The sequence below is a fragment of the Heteronotia binoei genome, chromosome 8, assembly GCF_032191835.1.
Source record: "Heteronotia binoei isolate CCM8104 ecotype False Entrance Well chromosome 8, APGP_CSIRO_Hbin_v1, whole genome shotgun sequence".
NCBI classification, from domain to species: domain Eukaryota; kingdom Metazoa; phylum Chordata; class Lepidosauria; order Squamata; family Gekkonidae; genus Heteronotia; species Heteronotia binoei.
In genome coordinates, this window is record NC_083230.1 from 31,481,174 (window position 1) to 31,493,633 (window position 12,460).

General features: G+C 39.6%; 1 long non-coding RNA gene across 1 annotated transcript in view; it reads right to left on the minus strand.

Moving 5' to 3' along the window:
- Positions 1–988: 988 nt before the first annotated feature.
- The window catches only part of LOC132576077 (uncharacterized), a 137,610-nt gene continuing 126,138 nt past the window's right edge, over positions 989–12,460 (minus strand). Inside the window, exon 3 of the long non-coding RNA XR_009555727.1 lies at positions 989–1,078. This is a non-coding gene — a long non-coding RNA (uncharacterized LOC132576077). The remainder of the gene's footprint in view (positions 1,079–12,460) is intronic.

A 12,460-nucleotide genomic window follows, 5' to 3' on the forward strand; every position in this document is an offset into this window, starting at 1 on the left:
AACCTCTCATGTGAAGTGGAGTGATAGTAGGCAGAGAAAAAGATTAAGCCCCAACTCCTCCTCACCTCCCTGCCTTCTCTTTTTCCTGGTGCCATTTCCCAAGGCTTCTTTGACATAAAATGTTGGGAAGTGGTGGAATCGTTACACTCCTTTGCACTTTGTTCAATCATTATTTTTAGCTCTGTTGTAACTTCTGTGGGGTATAAAATGCACTATGAGGCTGTAGGGCAGCAGCTAAGAAGCCTAGGTGCTGTGTATGACAGTGACGACAATCACATTTATTTGGTTTACTAGCAGCACCACAAGTACAGTACTACAACGCCAACACAATATTGTCTGGGACATTCCTGTCTGCCCCTTTACTGCTCAATAGTGGAGAAAGTCCAGTATATATTCAAACACGCTTGTGACTACAGAGAATATACTTGATCCCATTCTTGTCTGAGTTGCTTTAAAGATGCAAATTAGTGTTTTGTATGAAAGATGGGACTTCACGATTATCCACATAGCATTCAGCTAGTAATCTAGCCAAGTCATATTGTGTTTGCAGTAACTTCAATTTCAAGAAGAATTTGGCCATCATTTAAATTATACATATGTTGTGCAAGCAACTCTTTGAAAAGGCTGAACCGAAAAGGTTCCTTACTTCAAAATTATAGCCCAGAGATTTGATGCTCAGGAAGAGTGAAACGTGTTCCGATGATAATAGACCCTCAGCTTATTTTGGAGATGTTAAAGGGACTTAACAGTTCATTTATTTACCATTGCTAAGACTTGTTTAAGGCTGCCAGAGAGCCAGAGAAACACCTTTTAAAATCCATGAAATGTATCATTATTTCTCCCTCACTGTCCAAAAAAATCATGCTGCAATAGTACAGTTGCAAAATGTCTCTTGAGATTCCTAAACTAAGAATGTGTTGGGCCTGGAATATGCAGTCCCTTTTGTCATTTGAATCCATAGGTAGTCGAGTGAATAATACATATTTTACCTCATTATCCAAGACTCCAAACTGAAGGTTAGATTTAGGCTAGTTTTGACTGAGCTGTAAGCTTTTTCCCAGGTTGAAGTCATTATTGTCTTGGGGGAAGAAAAGATTGGAGGAGGGGAGAAAAGGAGAAACAAGTGTTATAAAAATTTTGCATCACCCGAGGTTATGTCAGAAGAGTTATGATATGGAATACTGACTTTGACATGAAGCATCACATCAAGTAAAAAATTAAAATAAAAAAGGAAAGGGAGCTTTCCCCCCCACCCCACCCCACCCCAGAAAGGTTATATTCCAAAATAGAGGTATGGTTAACTTCATGGGTTGGAATTGTTTTTCTACCTTTTAAATGACCTTTCCTATAAAAGGTAGCTGGTGCTCACTCATACACACACACACACACACACACAAAGAGTTTGGGCCTGTTCAAAACTTTTCACAGTTAATTAGTAATGCATGTATCAAAACACTCACCCTACCCCTGGGCCTTGTGGGACTGTCCTGTTTCACTGTAACTGATTTATATTTTAAGGTTGTTTGGCACACCTCCACCAAAAATGCTTCCAAGAAATTTTAGCCGAGCATCAGCTGGGAAAGATCAACTTCACATGCTGACACACAGAGGCGTCGTTTAGAAGATGGAGGCCTCTGGCTTGACACATCAATGGGAATCAGTTACCTCAGTAAGTCTGTAATACACTAAATGCTACCATTCACGATTTTGGAGGGAGGGGGGAGGCCTCACGGTTACCTTGCAGTATATTTCCTAGGTCAGGAACACTATAGTTAAGTTTACTAGTTACTCTTTTTCATAGGAAAAGTAATGGAAGAGGAACAATTTTTAAGCTTCTAAAGCTGTACTTTCCAAATGTACTTTTTACCACAACGGGGAAAAAAGTCTTAATAAACCCAGAGTGTTACTCTGTTACAGCAAATGTAAACAGGAATCTTGTTTCACCTTAAAGGCTAAAAACATTTTATTCCGGGCCAAGTTTCTGAGAGGGTGTGTGTGGGGGGGGGGGAGGAATGGTAAAGCCCGATCTTGTCAGTTCAGGAAAGCTAAGCCGGATCAGTGCTTTGGAAGGGAGACCACCAAGGAAGACTCTGCAGAGGAAGGTAAAGTGAAAGTAAAGGTGAAAGCACCAAGTCATTACCGACCCATGGGATGATGTCACATCATGACGTTTTCTTGGCAGACTTTTTGCAGGGTGGTTTGTCATTGCCTTCCCCAGTCATCTATACTTTACCCCCATCAATGCTAAACTACCTCTGCTTCTCATTTGCCTTGAAAGTACACACACACGTTTCTAAGGTCTAAAGTAGGGATGGGCATGGAACGTGAAAATGGTAGTTCAGTTTGGTTTGTGGTTCATTGGGTTGGCCAAATTGGTTGTTTTCTTTTTTAATTTCCCAAACAACTCAAGGTTTGTTAGTTCATTCAGTTCAGGAAGGCGTAGAACAGCTCCCAAGTGGACTAGAGATGCCAAACTTGCAGCAAACTCTTCAGCGGACTCTCCTCTACCTGTTTTCCAAGTTTGGTGCTAATTGGATTTTGGAGGGCTGAGCTACAGCCCCCCAAAGCAGGTGCCCCAGTTAACTGTTCTTCTTGGAGCTGGGGAAAGAAAGGAAAGCCATCTTGCAGATTCTTGTTAGTTTCACCCCCAGGAAGCTTGGAAATTGACTAGATGCCACAGCTCCACTCTCCTGGCCCCTGTGCTTCTGTTCAGTTTCCCGTGAAACTGACTAGAAGCCACAGGGAGGCAGGGAGAATAGAGCTGCAGCATCCAGTCAGTTTAACTGGAAACTGACCAGAAGTGCAGGGGACAGGGGAGAGCAGAGCTGCAGCATCTAGTCAGTGGCAGGGCTGGCGCTACCCAGTAGGCCAGGTAGGCAGATGCCTAGGGTGCCATCTTGCAATGGGGTAGTGGGCCTGCTGCAGCTCTTGCCCCATGCTGGACATTCTCTCCTCTCATCTCCTGTCTGGGCTGCGTTTTCTGGAGGAGGAGGAGGCAGCAGCAGGAGGGGCGGCCACGTTGTTGCAGCTGGAGGAGGAGGAAGTGGTGGCAATGGGGGAAGAGGTGCTCCACAAACCCCTGGCTGGTCTCTGGGCTGCCATGGAGGCACTTTTCAGGCCTTGTCATCCACTGGCAGGGCAGCCATTTTCTCTTCTCCTCTCCTGACCAAACCATAGCTTTGGCCCCATGAGCACCCCAGTGGTGGCGGCAGAAGCCAAGTAGAGACTGGAGGCAGTGGTGCAGGCATGTGGTGGAGGGAGGGGGTGCAGGCCAGAGAGAGGAGGAGAGGTCCTTTGGGCATGTGCAGAGAGAGAAAGTGATGGAGCTTCCTATGGCCAAGGAGGGTGGTTTGCAGGCCCAGCATGGTTGGTGTGTCTCCTCCCCCAGGTTTTTCCATTTGTAATCCAAGCAGAAAAAGCTCTGCAGCTTTCTTGAATTCATATCCCAAGATCCTAGACATTTCTTGTTGGATCATCTGCCAATACTTTTTCGCTCTTTCACAAGTCCACCACATATGGTAGAAAGAACCTTCTTGTTTTTTACATTTCCAGCATCTGTCTGGCAGTGGGGCCCTTGGATGACCATGGGGTAAAAGGATTACTGAAGGAGGATAGGGAAATGGCTGAGAAGCTAAATGAATTTTTTGCCTCGTTCTTCACTGTGGAAGACTTCACTGTGTAAGACTTCACTGTGGAAGATGAGAACTTTTTGCCCGCCCCAGAACCACTAATTTTGGAAGGGGTGTTGAAAGACCTGAGTCAGATTGAGGTGACAAAAGAGGAGGTCCTACAACTGATAGACACATTAAAAACTAATAAGTCACCGGGTCCGGATGGCATACATGCGAGAGTTCTGAAAGAACTCAAAGTTGAACTTGTGGATCTTCTAACAAAAATCTGTAATCTTTAATTGAAATCTGCCTCCGTTCCTGAGGACTGGAAGGTACCAAATGTCACCCCCATCTTTAAAAAGGGTTCCAGAGGAGATCCGGGAAATTACAGGCCAGTCAGTCTGACTTCAATACCGGGAAAGTTGGTAGAAACCATTATCAAGGACAGAATGAGTAGGCACATTGATGAACACGGGTTATTGAGGAAGACTCAGCATGGTTTCTGCAAGGGAAGATCTTGCCTCACTAACCTGTTACAGTTCTTTGAGGGGGTGAACAAACACGTGGACAAAGGAGACCCGATAGATGTTGTTTACCTTGACTTCCAGAAAGCTTTTGATAAAGTTCTTCATCAAAGGCTCCTTAGAAAGCTTGAGAGTCATGGAGTAAAAGGACAGGTCCTCTTGTGGATCAAAAACTGGCTGAGTAATAGGAAGCAGAGAGTGAGTATAAATGGGCAGTCTTCGCAGTGGAGGACGGTAAGCAGTGGGGTGCCGCAGGGCTCGGTACTGGGTCCCATGCTCTTTAACTTGTTCATAAATGATTTAGAGTTGGGAGTGAGCAGTGAAGTGGCCAAGTTTGTAGATGACACTAAATTGTTCAGGGTAGTGAGAACCTGAGAGGATTGTGAGGAACTCCAAAGGGATCTGTTTAGGCTGGGTGATTGGGCGTCAACATGGCAGATGCGGTTCAATGTGGCCAAGTGCAAAGTAATGCACATTGGGGCCAAGAATTCCAGCTACAAATACAAGTTGATGGGGTGTGAACTGGCAGAGACTGACCAAGAGAGAGATCTTGGGGTCGTGGTAGATAATTCACTGAAAATGTCAAGACAGTGTGCGTTTGCAATAAAAAAGGCCAACACCATGCTGGGAATTATTAGGAAGGGAATTGAAAACAAATCAGCCAGTATCATAATGCCCCTGTATAAATCGATGGTGCGGTCTCATTTGGAGTACTGTGTGCAGTTCTGGTCGCCGCACCTCAAAAAGGATATTATAGCATTGGAGAAAGTCCAGAGAAGGGCAACTAGAATGATTAAAGGGCTGGAGCACTTTCCCTATGAAGAAAGGTTGAAACGCTTGGGACTCTTTAGCTTGGAAAAACGTCGACTGCGGAGTGACATGATAGAGGTTTACAAGATAATGCATGGGATGGAGAAAGTAAAGAAAGAAGTACTTTTCTCCCTTTCTCACAATACAAGAACTCGTGGGCATTCGATGAAATTGCTGAGCAGACAGGTTAAAACGGATAAAAGGAAGTACTTCTTCACCCAAAGGGTGATTAACATATGGAATTCACTGCCACAGGAGATGGTGGTGGCCACAAGTATAGCCACCTTCAAGAGGAGTTTAGATAAAAATATGGAGCACAGGTCCATCAGTGGCTATTAGCCACAGTGTGTGTGTATATATAAAATTTTTTGCCACTGTGTGACACAGAGTGTTGGACTGGATGGGCCGTTGGCCTGATCCAACATGGCTTCTCTTATGTTCTTTTGTTCTTATCTTGTTATTCATCTTTGCCAATTTTTAGGAGTCATATACCATCTATACATCATTTTAAAACAGTTCTCTTTAATACTCTGACATGTTGAAAGTTTCATAGAGTTCTTCCGTAAATATTCCCATGTATCCATCTGTATTTCTTTATTTACATTTATTGCCCATTTAATCATTTGAGATTTCACTACTTCATCTTCTGTAGACCATTTTAAAAGTAACTTATAAGTTTTTGAAATTAATCTTTCATTATCTCCAAGCAGAACTTTTTCCATATCTGTTTGCTCTCGTCTTATTCCTTCAGTTTTAATATCATTTTCCACCAAACTCTTTATTTGTTGCATTTGAAACCAATCCTATTTGTTATTCAACTCCACAGCAGTTTTCAATTCTATTTTGCCACTTTGTATTTTTAATAGTTGATTGTATGACAGCCATTTTTCCTCACCTGTCTCAGCTGTTATTTTTATCATCCATAATGGTTTTCTTTCATCACCATATTTCTTATATTTCATCCAAATATTCAACAAATTATTTCTTATATAATGGTGAGAGAAAAAACTATCCATCTTTTTCTTCCCATAATACATATAAGCATGCCAGCCGAATTTATTTTCATGACCTTCCAACGCTAAAAGTTTTTTATTCAACAGCGTCACCCAATCTTTTATCCACACTAAACAAACTGCTTCATGATATAATCTTAAATCTGGTAATTGGAATCCTCCTCTTTCTTTAGCATTTATTAAAACTTTCATTTTAATCCTTGGTTTCTTCCCAGCCCATACAAATTCCAAAATCTTCCTTTGCCATTTGTTAAATTGTTTACTGTCTTTCACAATCGGAATAGTTTGAAACAAATACATTATTCTCGGCAAAATATTCATCTTAATTGCAGCTATTCTTCCAAGCAATGACAAGTTAATCTTATTCCATTTTATCATCTCTTCATCCATTTTACGCCATAGCTTTTCATAGTTATTTTTGAACAGGTCAATATTCTTCATTGTTATTTCCACACCCAAATATTTTACTTTAGAGGTAACTTCACATCCTGTTAGTCTCTGCAGCTCCTTTTGTTTATTTACTTGAATATTTTTACATAAAAATTTTGATTTTTCTTTATTAACATAAAATCCCGCCAGCTCTCCATATTCTTGTATTTTAGCTAACAACAAAGGTGTTACTTGTGTAGGATCTTCATTTATAAACATTATATCATCTGCAAATGCACTATATTTGTAAATAAATCCTTTAACTCTCAACCCTTCTATTTCTTTATCATCTTGTATTTGCCTCAATAAAATGTCAAGAGTCATTATAAACAACAAAGGTGAAAGCGGACAACCTTGTCTTGTACCTTTGCTGATTATCATTTTTTCTGTAAGATCTGCATTTATGCATAACCTTGCACGTTGTTCAGTATATATTGCCTTTATCATTCTTATAAAGTTTTCCCCCAACTCTATTTTCTCCATTACTGCAAACATAAAGTCCCAGTTCAAATTGTCAAAAGCTTTCTCTGCATCCGCAAAGAATAATGCAACTTTCTTCTCTGGATGTCTTTCATAATATTCTACAATATTTACAATGCTTCTAATATTGTCTCTTATTTGCCTTTTAGGGAGAAATCCCGCTTGGTCTTCCTTTATGAAATTTATCAAATATTGTTTTAGTCGTTCTGCCAAAATTCTTGTATATATCTTATAGTCATTATTTAGTAATGAAATTGGTCTATAGTTCTTTACATTCATGACATCTCTATCTTCCTTAGGAATCAAAGAAATTACAGCTTCCTTCCATGCATTTGGTATTTTCTCTTTTATTCTTATCATATTCATCAATTTTTGAAGTTTCGGTACCAATTCTTCTTTTACATTTTTTTTTAAATTTGCCGTATATCCATCTGGCCCAGGTGCTTTTCCAATTTTCATTGCATTAATCGCTGCTTCAATTTCTATTTTTTTCAATTGGATCATTCAATTTTTTTTCATATATTTAGTTAAGAGTGCTATTTTAATCTTTTGCAAATACGCTTCCATCCTTTCCTTCTTTACTTTAACACCTTTAAATAATTTAGCATAGTACTTTAAAAATTCTCTCTTTATTCCTTCTTGATCTACCATCTCTCTTCCATCAACCACAATTTTATTAATAATTTTACTTCCTCTCTTTTTCTTCAGTTGCCAGGCCAAATACTCTCCAGATTTATTCACTCTCTCAAAGGACTTCTGTTGTAATTTTTTCAAATTCCATTCCAATTCCTTATTTAACAAATGTCTCATTTGTGCTTGTAGTATTGTAATCTCCCTTATAATTTTCTTTTTCCCTGGCCTTTTCCTCAGTTCCCCTTCTTTTTTCTTATTTTCATTTTGAATGTCCAACATCTGTTTTTCTTTTGCCCTTTTGTCCTTAATGTTTAATGTAATCAATATTCCTCTCATTATGGCTTTATAAGCATCCCACACCATCTGAAATTCTATATCATCTTTATCATTTATTTGGAAGAAAGCTTTAGTTTCATTTTCTAGAGATGCCACTAATTCTTTATTTTGTAGTAAATCTTTATTTAATCTTCATCTTCTCACTTTTTTAGACAATTTTGTAATCCATAATATTGGGTTATGATCTGCACCTATTTTCTTAGTTATAAGGCCTAAGTCCTTTGTACCCCATAACATGTCAATTCTAGAAAAAGTATTATGTCTTGCTGAAAAAAATGTATAATCTCATACTTCAGGATTAAATTTTCTCCATATATCTTCCAGGTTTTCTTGTTTAACCCGTTCAAAGAAGGATTTTGGCAATTTTCCTTCTTTATTGTTATTTTTTTCCCCAGATCTGTCCAATGTATTCTGAATTGTTCCATTAAAGTCTCCCATAATCATGACCTGGTCATATGTCACTTCATCAAGTTGTTTTATAATGTCTTAAAAAAAAATCTTTTGCACCATTTAGTGCATACAGTCCCAATAATAAGGGTTTTTTTGCATTTATTATTACTTCTACTGCCACAAATCTTCCATCTTTATCTTTAAATATTATTTTTGGGTCCAATTCTTGTTTAATTTAAAAAATCACACCCCTTTTTTTCTGTTCAGCCATTGAAAAAAATTCCAGTCTCAATTGTTTATTCCATAAAAATTTATAATCCTTTTGTTTAATATGAACTTCTTGTAAGCAAATTATATTACAGTTTTGTTTTTTAATCCAATGAAATATTGCCTTTCTTTTTTTGTGGTGAATTTATTCCATTTACATTCCAAGATAATAATTTATAATCCATCACGGTGCAAATTCTTTATTCTCTTCATAAAATTTACTCAGCTCCTGTGTATTTGTAATTGTAATCCTTCTTCGTAGCTCAAAGATCAAACCTTCAGGTATTATCCATCTATACCTCATTCCATTGTGACGTAGTTTTTCTGTTAATTTCTTATATGTTCTCCTGTCATTTATCACTTGTCTTGGAAATTCTTTCATTATTCTTACTCTGCTTCCTCCCACTATCAATGTTTTTTCAAAAATTTTATTCAAGATTTTCCTCACCATTTCTTTTGTCATATATCTTATAACCACATCTCTTGGTAAGTTATTTTTCTTGGCATATGATGAATTCACTCTATACATATAATCATACAGACTTCTAGTCCCTTCAGGATCTTCCTCCAAGAAATCAGCAATTATTTTTATTACATGTTCTTTTAAGTCTGTCCCTTCTTCTTCAAGTACTCCTCTCAGACGTATTTGTGTCTCCATCAATTTACAGTCATGAATTGTTATTTTTTCTCGCATTTTTAATAAGCTGGAATCCTGGAGTTTAACTTTCCCTTCTACCTCCTGCACTTTTTTTGACACCACCACTGTTTCATTTCTAAGCTCTTCCATTTCTTTTTTAAAGTCCTCAATATCTTTTTTAAGTTCTTTTTTGCAAGCATTTATAATCTTTTCCACCCCTTCCATCATTCTAGCTTCCATTGCTTTTAACGTATCTTGCATCTTCTCCAATGAGGCAGCCATTGCACGGGTTACCTTTGACTCTGACAAAACAGGTAGACAAAACAATAAATTCCTTTCCATTTTTTAACACTGTCTTTAATTTAACAAAGTCCAAAATTCACCCCTTCTCCTCTTCTTCTTCCAAGTTTTCAAACTTTCTCTTTCCCACCTTCTAATGTTATTTTGTTTGCTTTAAAATAGTCCCGGAATGGTAGATAGTAATCAGTACCTTTTTCTAAGGTTATCCAAATCAACACTGGTCTCGTACAGCATCAGATGTTTAGCAGTCTCAAAGAAGATTAGGATCTTGTCAAGCTTATGTCAAATAAATGACTGTAAGCTTCTGCAGATTATGAATATGCAAGTCTTCTCCGGGGATCCCTCAAAGGAGGCCCCCCCCCCTCCAGGACTCCTTTTTAGCCAAGGTAAATCACCTCAAAGTTTCCTGTGCATATCTTGAACTAATCTCTCACTGAAAAAAAGTAGGCAGAAGGCAAAAATTTGCCCTTTACCACCCCGAACAGGAGCTCCAGTCTGCCCCCTTAAGAGAGGCAGGTCAGCTCAGCATTCTCCAAATCCCGGAAGTCCAATTGCTTCTATTCAGTTTCATTTGAAACTGACAAGAAGGGCAAGGGCTGGAATCATGCCAGCACCAGGCTGTCTGGAAAAAAGAAGCAAACACAAACCAAATGACATGCCAAGAAAAAAAGGCCAGTTCATATTTGTGTTCAGTGTGGCAGGATCAGATGAACCAGTTTGGAACAAATCACGAATTGGCCATTTTTAGCATGAATCATGATTCATGATTTGGTTTGCACCCATCCCTAGTCTAAAGCTCACTTTTTCAGATGCAATGAGTGAATCCGTACAATGCAGATGCTTTTTGTAGGTCAATGGGGAAAACACTTTGGGAACAGATGATGAGTCTGTACTGAGTACAGACATCTCCCTGACTCTATGGCCAGCACATGTTTTAATTAAACTGGAATGCATACTCATGTTTTGCAAGTTGAACAAGTCCATCTTACTGTATTAAGACTCCACTGGGTTCTTTTTTCCTACAGATCATATGGATGATGTTTAATATGAGCTAGCATAGAAGAAGAAGAAGATATTGGATTTATATCCCGCCCTCCACTCCGAAGAGTCTCAGAGCGGCTCACAATCTCCTTTACCTTCCTCCCCCACAACAGACACCCTGTGAGGTGGGTGGGGCTGGAGAGGGCTCTCCCAGCAGCTGCCCTTTCAAGGACAACCTCTGCCAGAGCTATGGCTGACCCAAGGCCATTCCAGCAGGTGCAAGTGGAGGAGTGGGGAATCAAACCCGGTTCTCCCAGATAAGAGTCCGCACACTTAACCACTACACCAAACTGGCTCTCCGCACACTTAACCACTACACCAAACTGGCATTAATATGCAATGCTTTGTCCACATAAACTTCTGACTGGGATCTTAAGACATTATGAGTCAAATCCAGACTAAATTTCTATCAAGAGGCATTATTGTCAGAGGAAAAGAACTTTCCTGGCTTCCTACATCCTATTGCAGTTCACTGATCTTCCTGAATTAGAAGACATAGACATGAGGCCCTCAAGAATGTCATGAGGGGAAAACTGGGCTTCAGAATCAGGAAAGGGAAACTAGTAGAAATTACAGTTCCCCTCCTGCTATTTGAAAATGAAGATGATATTGGATTTATACTCTACCCTATGCTCAAAATCTCAGAGACTCAGAGCGACTTACAATCTTCTTTACCTCCCCCCTCCCACAGCAGACACCCTGTGAGGTGGGTGGGGCTGAGAGAGCTCTCACAGAAGCTGCCCTTTCAAGGACAACTCCTACAAGAGCTATAGCTGACCCAAGGCCATTCCAGCAGCTGCAAGTGGAGGAGTGGGGAATCAACCCCAGTTCTCCCTTATAAGAGTCCACACACTTAACCACCACACCAAACTGGCGCTGGCTATACTCCTAAGAGGGGATAGCAAGTTGAAGATGAGGTCTTCATATGACTGCAGCATAGTGCTTTCCTACACTGAGCCTGCCATTAGTGTACCTCATATTAAATCTCATCTTAAAATTGCAGTGCACACCTTCACAAGCCCTTAGCATACTGGATTCTTGTAGAAGGAATGGCGCTACTGATGTGGCAGAAGAAGCCATTGAATGCTTGAACAGGATGTTGGCCTGCTGTAAATATATGTTGTGATATCCTTCCCCCCACCCCATCAAAAATGCATTTTTTCTTGGAAGATAATAATATTACTTTGCATGCTGAGGAAGCAGAATCAGTCTCTGATTTTAGTATTTGGAAGAAGGGAGAATAAAAACTACTGCCGCATCTGGATCAGGATAGTGGAGCAATGACAGACCATCAGATCTTTGATAAAGACAATAGCTTCCCAGGTTTTATACTCCACTTGAAAATCTTACCGCTTAGTTATGCAACATTACTCAGTTTAACTGTCTCTTTATGTTCTTCTTTGATAAGATGCTGCTACAGAGAGGGCATTCTTAACTCAATGAGAGATGAAGACTATATTTTGTTAGGATAACAGACTTGTTATGTTCCATTCAGCTCAACACCATTGAACTTCTGGATCTGGAACAGCCATCTGCAGCCAAGATTAATATACAATCCCTCCCTCCCCCTTCCCCAAGTGGGTTACATTGCACAAATTAAATGATCACTGTGAAAGTTAACTTCAGTTTATGAGCTGTTAAACTTACGGTAGATATAGAATTTGAAAGCAGAAAAGACATTGTTATCATCTATGGTGATAACTTTTCTCAGAATTCTTATCACTCGATACATTATATGCATTCACAATTGTTGCACATGCAAGCCTAGAAGAAAAACAAACTCAACGTTTTTTACTGGTATCATTTAGAGTTCATGAAATGTGGAAAGCTGAACATTTCACAAAATAGAAATCCTCTGCCATTAGAGAGATTCTCAAACTGTGGGCTGGGACACAAGGGTGTGCCACAACTTTCTCACAGGCAGGTCATGAGGCCAGAAGGACAAAGGAGAAACAGGGTGCTCTGAAACAGGAATCCCTGGGAAGCTTG